Source organism: Pelodiscus sinensis, chromosome 20, assembly GCF_049634645.1.
Source record: "Pelodiscus sinensis isolate JC-2024 chromosome 20, ASM4963464v1, whole genome shotgun sequence".
NCBI classification, from domain to species: Eukaryota; Metazoa; Chordata; order Testudines; family Trionychidae; genus Pelodiscus; species Pelodiscus sinensis.
This window is the reverse complement of record NC_134730.1, coordinates 20,555,502-20,575,248: the sequence shown is the minus strand read 5'-3', so window position 1 is coordinate 20,575,248 and position 19,747 is coordinate 20,555,502. Positions and strand designations below refer to the sequence as shown.

The window sequence follows — 19,747 nt, the reverse complement described above, 5'->3', positions numbered from 1 at the left end:
ATAGTCCTGCTGGCCCTAAATTCTCTGAAATCTTGTTTGTACGAAAATAGAATCTCGGTCATAATTTGACTTTTCAAGGATTGTAAATACCTGACAAAAACTATAATAGAAGCTAAAGAGCTTTTTACAGTTAGAAATGGCGCTTAAAACAAAAACAGGCCCACGGGCGGGGGGAGGGACAAAGGGGGTAATTGCACTGGGGGCTGGCCATTCAAAGCCCTGGAGTCCTTTAAATCACCGTTGGAACACCACGTGGAGTGCTCCGGTTGGCTCTTAGGGCTGCCTGGTGAGGTGGGCCTGCTGTGCTGCTCCAGGCAGCACTGGGGACTGGGTAGGGGAGGACACATCATGGTCTGGGCAGCACTGATGGCTGGCTGTCCTGGCCCTGACCCTGGTCCTGGCCCTGCTTCTTCTGCCCAAGGCCCCACCCCTTACAGGGGAATGCAGCAGGCACCCCCTATACAATGCCTAGGGGCCTGTGGAGGCTGTTAGCTCCTCTGAACAAAAATATTAGACACTGATTTCCTTAGCCCTTGTTCTTCCTCTTAATTCTCACCTGACCTACAGAAAAATATAACATAAGGCCATAAAGAAATAAAAATTACATCTAGAGCTATTTGGATACAGCTTTATGGCAGGCATCACCAGGTGTTCCTGCTATGCCCGGTCTTTCTAATGCTTAGCATATAGGTGTTGCTAATGGCCCTAAGCTGGGTTGTTTACTATGGGGAATGAACTGAGGATCTCTAGAGTTAAAGAAATGAGACTGAACCCTGACTGCCTGAATTAAGACTGTGTTGTTCCATACCAGGATGGGGATTGTTAAAGTGCAACAGGAGCATCCTTGGCTAGTGAGAGTAGCTAAACAATAGGGACTCTAACCCTTTGTCCCCCGTTAGTGTTGGCTGGGCCATAAAGTGACGCTGATAAGTTTACTGCAGCCTTGGCTAACAAAGCTGTGACTTTTTGTTCAGATAGTAGTGACTCCTGCGCAAGGGTTTTGATCCCTGCTATCAATGATCATTCCAGGTGCATGATGTCACATAGGAAATCATCTTGGGAAACCATGCAGTGATGTTAGCTTGGAATGTGCAAGAGTCTGGCTGGAGGCAATAGACCATGGTGAGAGAGCTGTGCAAGCAGCCAGAGAATTTTCACTCTGCCTTGGTCTTTGATTAGCATCAGTTTTAAAAACAGAGCAGCTCTCCGGGGCAACGTCTAGACTGCAAGCCTCTTTCGAAAGAGGCTTTTTCAAAAGATACTTTCAAAAAAGAGCATCTAGACTACAACCAGTCCTTTGGAAAAAGCAAGCCGCTTTTTTGAAAGAGAGTACCCAGCTGGTCTGGATGCTCTCTTTCGAAAAATCACAGTTTGCATTACATAGTGCCTTTTTTCAAAAGGGCACTTTCGAAAAAAGGCGTTCTTCCTTGTAAAACGAGGTTTTCTGTAGTTGAAAAAACTGCTACGTTCTTTCGATTTATTTTCAAAAGAACGCAGCAGCAGTCTGGACGCAGGGGAAGTTTTTTCGAAAAAAGGCCACTTTTTTTTTTTGAAAAAACCCAGTGTCTAGACACTCCCTGGGAACCAAGTACTGGTGCTCAGCAGGGATTCTTGAGAGGGAAGCTTGCCTGCATGCTGTTGGAGTCACTTGTGCCCCTGGACTGGTGTGTTTGGATAAATAAAACAAGTTATACTTAAAATATATTCAGATTCTGCATTGGCGATTTCTCCTGCAATAGGAAATCTACTTACAAGGCCTAAAACATCTGCTACTGCATGTGCAGCTGGGTGACAGTAAGTTCAGAACATGACACTCATATCAAAAGAAGGAACAACACTAGCCACCACGGTAAAGAGTCTTAACCCATTTGCCTACGTGGAATCTGTATCCATTCTCATGCTCTAAAACAAATATACCATCCTGCAGTGACTGACTGGAGGCTTTGATTTTCATTTAAAATATTTAAATATTGTCTACATGGACATTGGTCTGGGACATGTTAAAACATTCAAATTATAAGTCTGAATATCCCCATCACGCTGCCAATTTGTTGTTTTGTCAATACATAGTGAAAAAGTTTCAGATTGGAAGGTCACAGGGGGAGGATTTGCTCATTTAGTTCCCAGTTCAGCTAAGTATTTAAATCTTTTTTACATTTTTATTTATTTAGGAAGTTTTAACATGTTTACAGTCCTTGCCATGTAAACATCAGGTATGTACTTCGTGTGGACGAGTCGTGGGGTGCGATCACCCCCTACCGGGCGGGCAGGGGGGCTCAGCGAACCCCTTCGTCCTCTAACCAGGTCCCCGGCCAGGATTCCCGGTCGTGTGTCCTGTAAGATGGGTGTGATCACCCCCTCCCTGCAGGGCAGGAGAGGGGGGGTTCAGCAGACCTCGTGTCTATACCCCGCCTTAGCAGGAGGGAGGGGCTTGTGCCCCGAGTCTTGCCCCTCAGAAGGGCAATACCCTGGCCGATCCTGCTGGCCGGCCGCCGCAGTTTGCACGTTTGTGTGCATTCCGGTTCTGAAAGGGGTTGGGTGCCCAAGGGGGGTTGGGAGGGGGACCCGGGCCCACCCTTTCTCCGGGTCCCAGCCCGGGGCCCTAAGTCCAGGGGCTCGCTGTCACCCCTGCAAGGCAGACGGGGGGGTGTTTCCTCCCGTAACACGTCTGCCCAAGGGCGCCAGAAGGCCCCCGCCCCAGGCTGCTTCCTCCCTTCCCCTGGCCCCTGGAGCACCCCTGCTGTTTCCCAACGCCTATCAGGATTCTGGGCTCCGGGTCGGGGGTCATTCTGCAGGAGTCCTGAGGGTCCTTTTGTTCCCGCGGATCTTTTCCTGGCCGAGCTGCTCTTTCCGTGGGCGGTGGGGTTTGTCCTGGTCGTCCTCTGACCTGGGACTGGCCGACTGCCGGCGCGGGGGCCGTCCCGGAAGCCCTTGGGACAGGGATGGGCCGCCTGCCGGTCTCGGGCACACACTCGGTCTGTCCTGGGCCCCGGTCCATCTCTACCTCCCTGGGAGGAGGCTGCCTCCTCCCTCTCTGCCAGCGGGCCTTTTTAAAATGGCCGGCCGGGCTGGACGCGGTCTGGAGGCCCCACCCCTCCGGTGACGTGGTGGGTTCCCCAGCCACGTCCCGGCTGTCACTCCCCACAATGGCCCCTGCCTGAGCCCTCCCAGGGGAGGGGCCGGTGGTCTCCCTCTGGTGCAGGCGCGGTGGCAGGTTCCGGCCCCGCCGCCACTGTCCAGCGGCCCCGCGGCGCGGGGGGGGGGGGGGGGGGGTCTGGCCGTTCGGCATGCGGGCCGTTGGCGGCCCGTCACACTTATCTGTAAGCAGATAAATAATCCTATATTTATTCTGCAAAGAACTTAAGTAGATGCTTAAGTCCCAGTGAAGTCAATCAGATGAAAACTTGTTTAAAATTAAGTTGTACTTAAAAGTTTTTCTGAACTAGAATCTTAGTGTAATGTTTTGTTACATATTTTTGAGGAATTAAAAAATATAACTTCAGTGCTTCTGTTATGTCACATATAGCTAAAAAAAAGAGAACAATCCATTGGTCTCTTTCATGCAGTGGGATATATTTCGTCTATAGAACACTTGGTGCTGGAAAAATAAAAACCATTATCTTATCTTTAAACTTTGGAATGCCAACATTTGCTGTGTGTAATACTACATCTGAAAAAGGACTGCCACGTATGGTAGGAGATCTGAAAAAGGATACACTTCCTTACTTGCATGTATACTTAATGGTGTGTGCATTTTAAATATTTTTTTCATTTTAAAATAAAAGTGTACTTGAAAATGAATTGAAACTGATGTAGTGAATCAGCCAACAGTGGTCACTGGAATTTAGGATTTTGTTTTTATAGCAAAGAAGGTAAAAAAAAACCATAATAATAATAATAATAATAGTAATAATGGCCTCGCCCTGCAGTCTTTAGTCAACAAGCTGTCCTTTTGCATTCAGAAGGGGCAATGCACTGAGAGAGAGCTGTAGGATTTGACACTGTAGAGTAGATGTCAACACAAGATGCAAGGTAGTTGAGAATCATGTGCTAACACCAGAAGCGAAAAGATGATTTGTATGAACAGCAAAGCTGCAAATAACTTGCACATATATTTCCAGCCTCCATTTGCCTTAGATATATTCAAAGATGATAAAGGAAGAAGAGGAAGATTTCCATAATTATTTGCATTTTTAAAGATCATATTTACTCTGTTTCCATAACCCAAGTAAAACTCTCTCAGGATCCTATTATATCTTTTGCTGGTGTGATAAATTTAGGCAATAACAGCAAACAGTAAATAATAGTAAATCACAGAACTAGAGGGACCTAAATGTAGCTTATGCTCTTTGGGGAACCATTATTTCAAGTTCATTTGACATTTGAATGCTGGTAGATGATTCAAAGAATTGGTAGTGGGATACAGAGACTATTACCTGCACAGGTCACTGGCTGAAAGTCAAATTCACATTGGATGTGACCAAAAGTTATTCCCATCTGATGGATGTAAATACAACTTAGATGGGGATATTATAAGGTGGGTGCATAACTGGCTGGATAACCGTACTCAGAGTAGTTATTAATGGTTCACAATCCTGCTGGAAAGGCATAACAAATGGGGTTCCGCAGGGGTCTGTTTTGGGACCGGCTCTGATAAATATCTTCATCAATGATTTAGATATTGGTATAGAAAGTATGTTTATTAAGTTTGCAGATGATACTAAGATGGGAGGGATTGCGACTAATCTGGAGGATAGGGTCATAATTCAAAATGACCTGGACAAATTGGAGAAACGGTCTGAGATACATACAATGAAGTTTAATAAAGACAAATGCAAAGTGCTCCACTTAGGAAGGAACAATCACACATACAGATTGGGAAGCGACGGTCTGGGAAGGAGTATGGCAGAAAGGGATCTAGAGGTTATAGTGGACCACAAGTTAAATATGAGTCAGCAGTGTGATGCTGTTGCAAAGAAAGCAAACATGATTCTGGGATGTATTAACAGTTGTGTTGTGAGCAAGACAAGAGAAGTCATTCTTCCGCTCTACTCTGCGCTGGTTAGGCCTCAATTGGAGTATTGTTTCCAGTTCTGGGCACCACATTTCAAGAAAGATGTTGGAAAATTGGAGAGGGTCCAGAGAAGAGCAACGAGAATGATTAAAGGTCTAGAGAACATGACCTCTGAGGGAAGGCTGAAGGAATTGGGTTTGTTTAGTTTAGAAAAGAGAAGATTGAGAGGGGACATGATAGCAGTTTTCAGATATCTAAAAGGGTGTCATAAGGAGGAGGGAGAAAACTTGTTCATCTTGGCCTCTGAGAATAGAACAAGAAGGTTGGACATTAGGAAAAAGTTCCTAACTGTCAGGGTAGTCAAACACTGGAATAAATTGCCCAGGGAGGTTGTGGAATCCCCATCTCTGGAGATATTTAAGAGTAGGTTAGATAAATGTCTATCAGGGATGGTCTAGACAGTACTTGGTCCTGCCATGAGGGCAGGGGACTGGACTCGATGACCTCTCGAGGTCCCTTCCAGTCCTAGTATTCTATGAACGCTGTCTAGGAAATAAGGGCCTGTTCCTTTGTGGTGTTGGGCTTCAGTGAGAGTTGGGAGTGCTCAGTTTGTCACAAGAGGAACTTGGACCATCTGGCTCTTAGTTTGGTACTCAGTCCATTTCCCTAGTATACAGAGGGACAGGCCTTGCTAGATGCCGAACCCCTTCAACTACCATTTCAGTGTGCGTTTTTGGTATTCAGCCTTTAGAGAAGCTGCTAAGCACCCTGAAGGATTGTGTCCATCATGGGTATTAGAAGTGTAGTACCATCAGGCCTGTTCTACATTCAAGGAGAAAGTTGACTTAAGATGCACAACTCTAGCTATGTTAATTACGTAGCTGGAGTCAAAGGGTCTTAAATCACGTTTTGACACCATTTATACAACAGGAGGTCAATAAGAGACACTCTCCCTTAGACTTCCCTTAGTCCTCATAAGAGCAGGACTACCAGTGCTGATGGGAGTGCCCTCTCAGTTTGAATTAGCGTGTCTCCAATAGATCCACTAATTCAAACCTTGAAAGATTGACTGTGGCAGCTTCGATCTTCTGTGTTTAGACAAGTCAGAGAGCTGGTCTCTTTAGAAGCAAGCTAATGACAGGGCAGCATGGGGAAAGCTCGTAGCACCGTTTCCTGGTCTATGGCTAGAGGAGGAGGTATGGCCTTATGATTAAAGTTGGAGTTAGGACCAATGTTCTAAATGTATTTTTTCCATCCATGTGCAGAATAAATTTTGTTATGTGAATTGAGGCATGTTCAGCTGTGCACCATTAATAGAAACACTTGCTGCTGGCTATGGGCATTGTGGGCACTCTGCTAATCAGCTGGGTGGCATTTGACCTTTCCTGAGTGGCTGCCCAAGCGCACAGTAGGTATGTATACGAGTAGTTGACTACACGATTAACCTTTAAGCCTAGACTTAAAAGCTGGTTCCCCCAGCACTAGCTCTGAGGTACCACCTGCCCCCCCCCCCCACCTCACTGTTGCCTCTAGCAGAGGCAGCAATGTGTGTGTGTGGGGGGGGGCAGAGGCTGCATCCATGAAGCAGCCTCTGTTTGTGGTGGCCTGGGCTGGCTGCAGACAGCGGCTGCTCCAGCAGCAGCCTGTGGTCGGGCGGGGCTAGCATCTCCCCACAGACAGGGGCTGCTGCTGTGAAGCAGCCTTTGTCTGCAGCAGCCCAGGTCACTGTGGATAGAGGAGGCTTCAGGGCAGCCTCCCCTGCCTCGTCTCCGCCCCAGCAGTCTCTGTCTGTGGGGCGCTCAGACCCCCAATAGACTAGACTGCTGCCACCCCACTGAGGCAGCAGCGCGGGGTGGCAGGCAGCTAGTCTATGTGGGGAGCTGTTTTTTAAACTGGCTCCCGCCAGGCACCCTGTGCTGCTGCCTCTGATACAGAGGCAGCAGCATGGGTGGCAGGGGGCTCCCTGGGAGTGAGGCCAGATTGCACTAGCTGCTGCACCCTGCCCCTGGGGACTATAGAATAGTTGAGTAACCACTAAGATTCCATGCGGTTACTTGACTATTCAATTACCTGATAGCTAACATCCCTAGTGTACAGCTTACAGGCAACACTGGACTCTGAAAGTGTTCAATTTCCACTCTGTTGTGGATATCCTCTATGATCTTCAGCAAATCACTTAGGCTTAGATCCTCAAAGGTATTTAGATCCCAGATTTCCCACAATTTCAATGTGAGTTAGGTGCCTAAATACCTTTATTTCTGATTCTCAGCTCTCTATCTGAGAAGTGGGGATAATAACATTTTCCTACCTCCACAGGTGTCATGAGGATAAATACACTCAGATAATGTACTGATGTAAGTATCATAAGTAGTCTACAGTCTCCAGGGCTGTTAATTCATCCCTTTTGACAAGCACTACAAGTCATCTGATGTGCAAAGAAATATGGTCTGAATGCTATTTGTATTTGGTTTTGACATATACAGTAAAAATAAGTCTCTTTATGTCTATACTGTGCTTAGCATAATGAGCCCCAATCCTTGACTTGGGTTTTTAGGTGCTTCTGTTATATAATTATTAATAATAAGATTTAGATATGTTGACAGGTGGTCAAAGGATATTTTAAAAGACATTATTTGGTTGTATTAGCCAGTCTGGAACTATTGTAATTTGATTTCATATCCCATTTTTAAATTTGTTAGTGAATTAGATTTACCATTTTGACATCATCTAATAAAGTGACCTATAAGTTTTCTACACCAGGAAATCTATCAGCACAACTATGCTGATATAATGAACCACTATAGTAATAGTGGGATAATTCCCCGTGAGGACACTCTTCTTAGAATGAACACCTTTCTCTGGTTTAGCTCATGTTGCTTTGTTATAAATGCTATAAACTAAACTGGAAAAAGGCACTCATTCTTGTCATGAGAATCACAGGTCCGATGATGCATACCCAAGGGGGGAAGGACAGAACCAGGTGGACCGTTTTAGCAAATAAAAGATATTTATTTATAACAGTGATGAATTTATAGTATTTATTGTAAGATTAATAGACCGCGTTAATAATGAATTTACAGTATTTATTATATTCTACGATTTCTAGTTAAACGTGTCAGAAATATAAGGATGGGAATGGCAAGGGGAATAGTCTCTATTCTAAAGATATCCAGCTACACTAATTAAATAACAGTGATAACTACAAAATCTATGTACTACCAAAAACAACTACAACACTAAGCTTATACAACAAAGAAAATCAAATCATACATACCAACTTACACAGCACACGGAACATTTCAAAGATAACGGTTTGGTTGCGAAGGCCTTGGTTATGCCCGAGAGTCGGGGGAGGTGGCTGGTCGGTTGATCAGGCCGGCGGCGCTTTGAAGTATACGGGAAGGCACACGCACGGTGGTACGCGTGTTGCGAAGACCTCCTCAAGCGAACAGTGCGATGGGTATTTATCCCCAAGTCTGCACATCGCTTTCCTGCGCTTGCATATTACCATATATAGCCCAATGGTCATCAAGTGGGGGTCTGTGTCCCAGGGGTTGGGCCGAAACTGTGCAGATTTCATGTGACCTGGTAAGCCCCGCAGTTCTCATACCAAGGTGACAGATGGGAGAATCTAAGGCTATTTTCCCCTTTTCGTACCTTCCCTTTTTCGAAAGGCAATATGCAAGAAGTGTGTGGCCAGTTTCTCCCAAAGAGTACTGCAACCCACTGTAGCAAGAGCGGCCTGGCCAAACTTTTTTACTTGGGGGGGGGGGGGGCAGTTTTTCTTCTAACAATTCTGAAATAAGAGTGTCCTCACAGGGAGTTATAATGATGTTGCTATAATTATTCCAGTACAGGCAGTCCCCGGGTTACGTACAAGATAGGGACTGTAGGTTTGTTCTTAAGTTGAATTTGTATGTAAGTCGGAACTGGTACATATTGTGGGGAAACTCTAGCCAAACATTTCTCCAGAACTCAGTTTTATTCTCCCACACCTCACTTCCCTCAGTCCTTTATTCTCAAGCTGAGGTGTCTGCTGAGAAAAGCCGCTCCGCGTCTCCCTGGTCTGCTGGGGGGGGGGGGGGGGGGGGGGGAGGCGCTAGCTTCGCGTCTCCCTGGTCTGCTGGGGGGAAGCAGCTAGTGCGGGGTTGCCTCACCCCGTTTGTAAGTAGGGATCTGATGTAAGTCGGATCCATGTAACCTGGGGACTGCCTGTATACCAGTATGTTAATGCCAGTAAATTTCCCCACGCAGAGAAGCCACAAGTAGTAGTTCTGTTTGCTGACTGCATGATTTAAACTTTTTAAACAAGACACTAGTGCATGGAGCACCTTCCCTTTCGAACCAATGATCATTCCTACAACAGTTCAGGATTAGCAAGCACTTTCAGACATCTGACAGTTCCCTGAACACGTGAGAGTAATGAGTAATCAATTTTTCTTTAATTCAGCTTAATACTCTTATGGGCAATATCTGAGTCTAATTTGTATTATTTATTGTGCTTATCATGGTCCTGCCTAGGGACCAACCAACGCTGGTGCTGCATTGTGCTAGGCACCACAGACAGAGTAGTAGGTAAGTCCATGCCCCACACTGAACACTTTAACTAGATCTACCACTGGAGGGGGAAAGCCCTGCAGAGATTAGTACATTAGAATAGCCTTTTCTGTGCCATTCTCCCTCCTTTTTCCTCTCTGTCTTCATCCCTACCTCTGGTTCATTCTGCCTCTCCCTTTCTCTGTAGAATTATTCCCCTCCCAGCCAGTCTTTTCCTGTCTGTCTCCAGCAACCTGTCCATTCTCAATTCTTCTGTGTCTCCTTCTCACAACCCCCACCCCACCCAATTGCACTGGAGCTCAGCTCCCCTCACTTTCCTACTATACTGGATCCAAGCTCCCCACCATGCTCTCCCCCACTACAAAGGAGTCCAGTGCCCTCCAAAGACCCACTACACTAGATCCAAGCTCCTCCTCATATACCCCACTACACTGGAACCTAGTTCCCCCCATACACCTGTGATGGGTTGGATCGCAGGGGTTCCCTTTGGTGTGCTGATCAAGTGACTGATGCCCACTCTTCCTGTCCCCTGGGGCTCCCCAGCACCTTGTCCTGCTGGGCCAGAAGCTCTGGTCTCTCTCAGTTAAGGCACAATTAGGATTACTGCTCCCCAGCAGAGCAATACACCCTCTGAACCAGCTCAGCTCTGGGAGGGTTCAACAATAGGACTATTGACAGTTCTCAGGAATATAGCCCCCAAAAGGGATGAAAACCTCAAATAAATTCATCTTACTCTAGTCTATATAGAAGTTTTACATAGAGAAAGCTTGTAAGTTCGCAGTCTTTATTGATGAAAGAGAGATGTGCACAATGGTTGCTTCCCCCTCCCCCGGTTACAATTATTTACACTGGGCTTGATAATAAACAACAGTGTTTTTATTAAGTATAAAAAGTAGGATTTAAGTGACTGCAAGTGAAAACAGACAGATCAAAGTGAGTTACTAAGCCAAAATAAGCAAAACAACAGCTAATCCTAATACACTAAGAAATTTGATACATGAAAATTCTTACCCTAACAAGTTGTTTTAATCATCTCTTTCACAAGTTAAGCAGCCTCCTAGCTTGGGTCCAATTCTTCCCCCATTCAGTCGTAGATGTTTCCAGCAGGTATCTTAGCTGGTAAATGTATGTGTGTGGGTTTCTTGGTGTCTGGCAACTCCCTCTGTTGTTTGGTTCCCCCCTTTATATCTTTTTTGCCTAAGGTCAGAATTCTTTGCGCTGAGTTCAATTTTTTCTCCCCTGAGTGGAAAAGTACTGATCCAAAACGGTTGTCATCATTAGGTGGCCTAACCACAGTTTGGGCTTACAGAAAAAACAAACATTTTACAGATCATTGATTTACTCACCCAGCCATTAAGTTCCGAAAGTATCACTAATGGCCTTTACTAGAATAGCTGGATTAATAAAACAGATTTCCACTTAATGTTTCTAACTTTACAGACAAGAAAGCTACATGTACACAAACAGGATATTCAGGTTCAGCAGATTATAACTTTTAAAATGGCATGTCACATGATGTACTTCATATAAAGCATCTTTGAGTAATGCATATTCATAAGCCAATTTTCATAAAGCATGGAGGGTCATGACATACCCCACTACACTGGAGTCCAGTCCCCACATACACTTCACTACACTGGAGTCCATTACCCACAAACACCCCACTGTACTGGAGCCCACTTTCCCTCCATGAACCCCACTACACTGAAGTCCAATTTCCCCCCATAAACCCCACTACACTGGAGCCTAGGTCCCCCCATAGTCTCCACAATACTGGAGCCCAGGTGCCCCAAAATACCCCACTATACTGCAGCCCAATTCCCCCAAAACATCCCACTATACTAGAGCCCAGCACCCCCATACACCCCACTATAATGGAGCCCACACCCCATAAACTCCACTACATTACAGCCCAGTTCTCCCCCCCCATACACTCCAGTACACTGGAGCCCAGTTCCCCCTCATAGACCCCACTACACTGGAGCCCAGTTCCCTCTCATAGACCACACTACACTGAAGCCCAGATTCCTCCCCCCCCATAGACCCACCTACATTGGAACCCAGTTTCCCCCATAGTAGACTCCACAATACTGGAGTCCAGGTGCCCCCAAACACCTCACTATACTGCAGCCCAATTCCCCCAAAACATCCCACTATATTAGAGCCCAGCACCCCCATACACCCCACTGTACTGTAGCCCAGCACCCTATAAACTCCACTATACTACAGCCCAGCTCCCCTCCGTACACTCCACTTGAGCCCAGTCCCCACCCCCATAGACTCTACTACACTGGAGCCCAGCACCCCCATATACCCCGCTATACTGGAGCCCAGCACCCCCATACACCCCGCTATACTGGAGCCCAGCACCCCCATACACCCCACTCTACTGGAGCCCAGCACCCCCCCATACACCCCGCTATACTGGAGCCCAGCACCCCCCACATACTCCCCGCTACACTGGAGCCCAGCACCCCCCCATACACCCCGCTATACTGGAGCCCAGCACCCCCCACATACTCCCCGCTACACTGGAGCCCAGCACACCCCCCATACACCCCGCTACACTGGAGCCCAGCACCCCCCCATACACCCCGCTATACTGGAGCCCAGCACTCCCCCATACTCCCCGCTACACTGGAGCCCAGCACCCCCCCATACACCCCGCTCTACTGGAGCCCAGCACCCCCCCATACACCCCTCTACACTGGAGCCCAGCACCCCCCCCATACACCCCGCTACACTGGAGCCCAGCACCCCCCCCATACTCCCCGTTCTACTGGAGCCCAGCACCCCCCCATACACCCCGCTCTACTGGAGCCCAGCACCCCCCCCATACTCCCCGTTCTACTGGAGCCCAGCACCCCCCCCATACACCCCGCTACACTGGAGCCCAGCACCTCCCCCCATACTCCCCGCTACACTGGAGCCCAGCACCCCCCCCATACACCCCGCTCTACTGGAGCCCAGCACCCCCCCCATACACCCCTCTACACTGGAGCCCAGCACCCCCCCCATACACCCCGCTACACTGGAGCCCAGCACCTCCCCCCATACACCCCGCTCTACTGGAGCCCAGCACCCCCCCCATACACCCCGCTACACTGGAGCCCAGCACCTCCCCCCATATTCCCCGTTCTACTGGAGCCCAGCACCCCCCCCATACACCCCGCTACACTGGAGCCCAGCACCCCCCCCATACACCCCGCTACACTGGAGCCCAGCACCTCCCCCCATACTCCCCGCTACACTGGAGCCCAGCACCCCCCCCATACACCCCGCTCTACTGGAGCCCAGCACCCCCCCCATACACCCCTCTACACTGGAGCCCAGCACCCCCCCATACACCCCGCTACACTGGAGCCCAGCACCTCCCCCCATACACCCCGCTCTACTGGAGCCCAGCACCCCCCCCATACACCCCTCTACACTGGAGCCCAGCACCCCCCCCATACACCCCGCTACACTGGAGCCCAGCACCCCCCCCATACTCCCCATTCTACTGGAGCCCAGCACCCCCCCCATACACCCCGCTACACTGGAGCCCAGCACCCCCCCCATACACCCCGCTACACTGGAGCCCAGCACCCCCCCCCATACTCCCCATTCTACTGGAGCCCAGCACCCCCCCCATACACCCCTCTACACTGGAGCCCAGCACCCCCCCCCATACACCCCGCTACACTGGAGCCCAGCACCCCCCCCATACTCCCCGTTCTACTGGAGCCCAGCACCCCCCCCCCATACTCCCCGTTCTACTGGAGCCCAGCACCCCCCCCATACACCCCGCTATACTGGAGCCCAGCACCCCCCCATACTCCCCGCACTGGAGCCCAGCACCCCCCCCATACACCCCGTTCTACTGGAGCCCAGCACTCCCCCCATACACCCCGCTATACTGGAGCCCAGCACCCCCCCCATACTCCCCGCTACACTGGAGCCCAGCACCCCCCCCATACACCCCGCTATACTGGAGCCCAGCACCCCCCCCATACTCCCCGCTACACTGGAGCCCAGCACCCCCCCCATACACCCCGCTCTACTGGAGCCCAGCACTCCCCCCATACACCCCGCTATACTGGAGCCCAGTTCCCCCTCACAGAGCCCGTTACACTGGAGCTAAATGGCCCGTACGCAGCCCAGCCCGCTCAGCGAGCGCGCCCCGCGCTGGCCCCTGCGCCTTTAACAGCCGCGCCAACCGCCGCGCCAAGCTAGGCCCGGCCCCCCGCCAGGCCTGGATTGGCCGCGCCGCGTCAGGCAGAGGCAGCTCCGCCGTTTCCCCTCCTCCCGCCGCTGGGGCTCGGGCTGGCAGCGAGCGAGGAGCCGGGCAGGGCGACGCTAGAGCCACCCCCGCCCCGGGCAGGGCAGTACCATGAGCCGGCGATAAGGTAAGCGGGGCAGGGCTGGACCCGCCTCCGATCCGGGCTCTCCGCCGCCCGCCTTCCTGCTCAGCCGGCGGGAGCGCCGCTGCAGAGCCCCGGCTGAGGCGCTGGAGCCCGGCAGCCTCCTGCAGGCACCGGGATCGGGCGAGGAGAGCTCCGGCCTCGGAGGTAGCAGCAGCCTGGCTGGGCCTAGGGGGGAGGGATACGCAGCTGCCTCTCGGGGGCTGCACATGGCGGGATTAGGGGCAGGGTGTCACTTGGGGGGGCTCTGGGCAGCAGTGGGGTGACAGGCTAATTCCTGGGGGGGGGAGGGCTCTGGGCAGCAGTGGGGTGACAGGCTAATTCCTGGGGGGGGGGAGGGCTCTGGGCAGCAGTGGGGTGACAGGCTAATTCCTGGGGGGGGGAGGGCTCTGGGCAGCAGTGGGGTGACAGGCTAATTCCTGGGGGGGGGGGAGGGCTCTGGGCAGCAGTGGGGTGACAGGCTAATTCCTGGGGGGGAGGGGCTCTGGGCAGCAGTGGGGTGACAGGCTAATTCCTGGGGGGGGGGGCTCTGGGCAGCAGTGGGGTGACAGGCTAATTCCTGGGGGGGGGGCTCTGGGCAGCAGTGGGGTGACAGGGTTATTCTGGGGAGGGGGGGACTCTGAGCAGCAGCAGGGTAACAGGAATTTCTAGAGTGAAGAGGGGCTTTGTGCTGAGGTGTTTATATGGAGGCGAGTCTGGGTGGCATAGATTATATTGGGGCTCAGGGTTTCCCTAGGGTATAGGGGACTCTGGGTGGAAGCATTTTTAGTGTATGGGGGGGTTGCTGGCTGTCAGGATTGTTGTCAGGCTGGGAGGGTAGAGCTCTGACTGTAAAAGGGACTTTAATATGGTTGAGGTAGGTGGCAGTTGGAGGAGTGACCTTCCTGTCAAAATTCCCCTCTTGCCATGAGACAGCGTAATCCATAGGCTTTAGCTCTAGGTTGTCTTGTCCCCTTGTTCCTATCGGAGACATAGTATTGATTGCAGCAGCGGAGTTAGGAGGAAGGCTGTATCATGTCTGTCTCTTTAGCTTGTGGTAGCTGAAACTCACAGGGAACCAGCCTAGGATGCAGGTGAGAGCCCCAGCCACAACAGGAAAGAGTACTAGAACAGCCAGTTTTCATCCCCATATAGATTACATTGGTATGTACTTCATGACAAGTATGCTGCATGCCTGTATGCTACAGCTGAAAGCAGAGTTGGTGAATGGTGCTTTATCACAGTTTTGGTTTGTTTTGCACTTAAGAGGGTTGGATGGTTGGTTGCCTGCCGGTGAGCAGTGAGCCGTTCTGGTCAGATATATCAGGTTTGTCTTTTTGCATTTTTTTGGATTCTGATGAGTTCAGATTCAGAAGTCAGTGGAGTTACTGCTGATTTGCCCCCTCCCCTCCCCAGTGTAACTGTAATTGAAATCTGGCCCTATACTAGTAAACAGTGGATATGGAACCTGACAGGGATAGTTTTTATTATTTTAAAAAGTATCTTATCTTAAAAACAAGTTTCCAGACCTCTGTTGTTGTTGATACTTCAAATGAGCATGGTTTGAATCTTTGCAAATAACTTACTCTTCAGTATTGATGTGGTTTTTACTCATCTTGTTCATTAAAAGTAGGTGTTGTCAGTTGTACCTTCTGGTTCTCCTGCACTTAATTCTCAATACTGCTATGTCAGTGTTCAAATCCAAGAACATTATTCTAGTTGGCATTAAAACTGGGTTTTACAACTTTTAAAAAAAGTTCCTGCTCAACATTTGTTCAAAACTTGTTAACATTATATACCTCATCCACAAATGTGTTCTCAACTATGGCTTAGATTCAAAGGGGCCTACAGGTGCTTCGTGTCCAGCTCCCACTGAAATTCAGTTAGAATAGAGTGCCTAACTCTCTTAATCACCTTTGAAAATTCCAGTCTATGGAAGCTCCATTCCTATTACAGTGTTTTGTCATACTTGTTTGTCTCCATACGTGCCGATTTCATGATCTTGTTTCTGTGGCTTTAAAAAAATCAAAAGCACCATTCAATATTATTAGCTTGTTTTATACAAAAAGTTATAATAATGTTTTCTAAATTACAGTTAATCTAATTTAAAATGTGAAAATATATTTGTGTACCTTAGAGTATTTTAAAAGCAATCAAGTGCATACTCTAAAAATAGAGTATTTAATCAAAAGGTATATGATTTTAATTTTAGCAGAAGAAAGTAAAGTTAAGCTTTTGTGAAATAAACAAGTCAGCCTTTAAAGTTTTGTTTGTTGTGATATGCCATAATATAGGTAGGGATCACCTGTTCTGATTGGCTAAAGACATCACATATAGAGATTGTGGGAGAATACTGTAATAAATGCTATTTTACAATAAAATACAAATCTAAATCTATATCTATAGAAAGCTTTTCCTTCTGAATGACAGAATGATGTCATCACATCATCAGCATCAACAGGCTCTCTCAGCAATCCTGAAACGGAGAAGGGGAGGGTGCAGGCAAGCGAACAAGTAGAGGGCACAGACCCCTAGCAGACCATTATAAATGAAAGAATTTAAAAATATAAATTAATGGTCTTTTTTTGGTTTATTTTTTCCTTTCTTTTAGATAAAGAAGTCACTTGCACTTCTATTTTATGGTTAGTTTCAAATTCACATTTTTACCACATTAGTATCTGAGTTTCAAACATTACTGGATAATATTTAGCTGTCTCTGCACAACTGTTTAGACTGCTGTTGGGTGATGTAAATAAAAAGATGCAGTGAATAGGGAGTAAACAGATGTGCAATTTATATGGTTGTGGACTGAAATATTTGATATTTACATGGGTAAATATAAGATGGGTTATAGACTACTGAAATCTGAAGACCGCAATGTAACTAATGAAGGGAGGTAAATAGCAAAGAGGACATGACATCAGGACAAATGTGTAGCAATGTATTAGTTTACTGAAAAGGGCAATGATTAGGGAAACCTGTAATTGTGTCCCTTTATTACAGGAGAGGGGAACTTAAGGCCTGGTGGTCGGATGTGACCCTCAGCTTCTCTGGATCCGGCCCCCAAGGCTCAGGGTTCACTGCAGCATTGGGGAGTCCATACCAGCATGACAGTCCCCCTGCCACTGTGGGGCTGAAGCACACACAATCTACTAGCCTGGGGTTCCCTATGCTCTGGTGTGTGAGGGGAATGCAGGGGGTGTATTTTTGTTTCTCAGTAGATGGCCACATCAATGAGGGTTTGTGTGGTTTTTTTTCTCACTTGTGTGTGGCCCCCTGACTGACTTTTCTATGGGTCAGCAGTCCCCCCAACCCAAAAAAGGTTTCCCGCCCCTGCTTTATTACACGTGAATACTTACTGCTATGGATTTATCTGCTAAAACCCTCCTGATAGTCAATATCTGTGACTCTGTCAATCCATCTGGACTCCAGCTCTCCTCTCTGCACTCATTCAACTCCATAGGTGAAACCTGGGAAAAGAAGTAAGTCTTACAGCATGGCCAGAAAGCCAACAACCTTAAGCCACATGAGACTTAATGAGAACTGGTTGTAAGTCTCTGACCTGGTGTGTTTGAAGTGGTGAGTATTAGATTTAGAATGAAGACTTAATTTACAGAGGTTGAAGAGCCAAACTTCATCTATTATAGTCTGTAATATGATACAGGTAGGTAAAAATGGAACGGAGACCTGATGGGATTTTAAATGTGATGGAGTAGTTGGAGGTGGGAGCCTGGGGGCAGAGAAGAAGCAAAATTAGTTTATTATTGAGGCATAGCTTAGTAGCTAAAAGACTGGGAATCGGGAGATGCGGGTTTTACTTTTGGCCCTGCTGCCTATGATCACTAGTGAGTTTGCAAGTTACTCAGATATCAGCACCTCCATTTTCCTATTGAAATGATGATGATGGTTGTTGGGAGATTTAATTAATGGATACCTCTCACGCACTCTGATATTCTTGACCTGAAGATGGTATGGTCCAAAATATTTTTCTTCTACTAAAGCTGTAAGATATGTGCTGCTTCAAGCAGGACAGTACGTTGATAGGAGAGGTGAATGCAATAATGTAGGAGTAGAGAGATCTAATAAAAATAACAGTTCGGTGAACTACTACTACTTATTCTCAGTGGGAATGATTTCTGCAGGAAAGATGATGAAAGGAGGAAATGCAGGAGGATTTTATGGAAATTGTTAGGAAAGGGTTGTTCTAGTAAGCTCATGGGCCCCTCCCCTGACTCTTCTGCAGCTCCTCTCCCTGCTCTGAATCCCTCTCCCCTCACTCCAGCCCCCCCCACCCAACCTTGTGCCATCAGCTCCCCACCCTCTGCCCTCACTCTAGTGCCTTCTGCCATGAGCCTCCCAACTCTTCCAGCCCCCTGCTTTCTCCTGCACTCCCATCTCCTTTTTATTAAAGCAAAAGACAGAAAAGCTGCAAATATTGTCTATCAAATAAGATCTATCTAATGTTTGAATTGCTACTTTTATTAATAGCAACTTATTTCTTTTTTCATTTTTGAAAAATACAATAATTTAAATAACACATGTATATTTTCTTTTTATTTTTCAAACACACACAAAAACCCGTCACTTCACTTAAAGACCCAAGGAACTCTGGGTACACCTGCTAGTATGTTATAAAGAAGAGATAGTAGGAGATACAAGGGTTATGGCAACTTGTATGGATAAGATAGCCTCTGGTTTTGGAGGAGAAAAGGACCAGGGATCATTGCAGTGCAGAACAGTATGGAGGACAATACTGCAGGTCAAGATTGTTAGGATTTGTAGTTCAGAGGACGAATGTGGGGGGTAAAAAGACAGGGTTGGTTCTATCCCAGTAGGTAGTGAGAGACCCTTCCATGTAAGGAAAGGGCTCCCTATGAAAGAATATAAACCTTCATCTAGTTAGTATACTACATATTAGATTCTAGTATAACTCTTAACAGTCTTTCACAACCCCAGCCTTGAAAATTTGTATGCTCAACTGACTTTATTCATGTTGTCATCACTTTCATATAAAATGCAAAATGACAGTGCAATGGAGGAGAAATGACAAATAGCTCCTTTGGTATTTATATGGCAGTAATCACTGGCCTTAATCTACATGGCCTTTTGAGATTTAAAATTTTTATCTGCTTATTAAATGTGGTTTCTTTTGCTCTGAAAGCAGTCACTTGATTTGATCACTTCAGTTTAACACTCTGTATTACTTCGTGTGTGCAGACAGGAAATTACATTAATAAGCACGTTTGATCCTATAGTATTTACACCTACCTAAAACTTGGCACCATTGAGATGCCAGGGTGGAGAGTGCAATAATCTCTGATGACAAGGAATACTTTTAACGCTTAGAGCAGGAAGAATTGTTTTTTAAGACCTTAGTAGGAAAACCATACATTTCATAAATTGCTTAGTACTACCTCAGTAGGCATTATGAAATGATAAATTAACTCTCCTGGAATGTGTGTCTGATTTTTTTTTTTTATAGCATCTAGCTGCTCCAAACCTCAATTTTAGACCTGTTAAGTTACCTGTCTGGTTGCTGTATTGTACTGGTTTTTCTCCCTCCTTTCTCACATTTATTTCAGTGATGCTGTGGTTGTTGCTGCAGCAGCTCAGCAGCTTGCTTATTGAGAGCAACAGGATTGACTTTCTGTCACCTGTCTGTAGAACAGAATTAATCATTTCAGTTTTCAGATAGAGAGGTAAACATATGAGAACTGTCAAGAGTTTATAATAAAGCCCCTAATCAGGAAAGTGCTGAAGTTCCACCAAACTTATCCCCTTGTTTTCATAGAAG

At 47.5% G+C, this 19,747-nt stretch overlaps 1 protein-coding gene and 1 long non-coding RNA gene across 6 annotated transcripts in view; one reads left to right on the top strand and one right to left on the bottom strand.

Moving 5' to 3' along the window:
- LOC142819126 (uncharacterized) overlaps positions 1 to 10,715 on the bottom strand; it is a 78,524-nt gene extending 67,809 nt beyond the window's left edge. For both annotated transcript variants that reach the window (XR_012896903.1, XR_012896904.1), the window contains exon 1: positions 10,583 to 10,715. This is a non-coding gene — a long non-coding RNA (uncharacterized LOC142819126). The remainder of the gene's footprint in view (positions 1 to 10,582) is intronic.
- A 3,062-nt stretch (positions 10,716 to 13,777) lies between these two features.
- Positions 13,778 to 19,747, top strand: part of TEX2 (testis expressed 2) — a 149,792-nt gene continuing 143,822 nt past the window's right edge. Inside the window, exon 1 of one of the 4 annotated variants that reach the window (XM_075903893.1) lies at positions 13,778 to 13,959. The gene's annotated coding sequence lies outside the window, so the exon portion shown is untranslated. Of the gene's footprint in view, positions 13,960 to 13,988; positions 14,125 to 19,747 lie in introns of those variants that run through there. The other 3 variants (XM_075903889.1, XM_075903890.1, XM_075903894.1) reach the window with 3 other exon arrangements.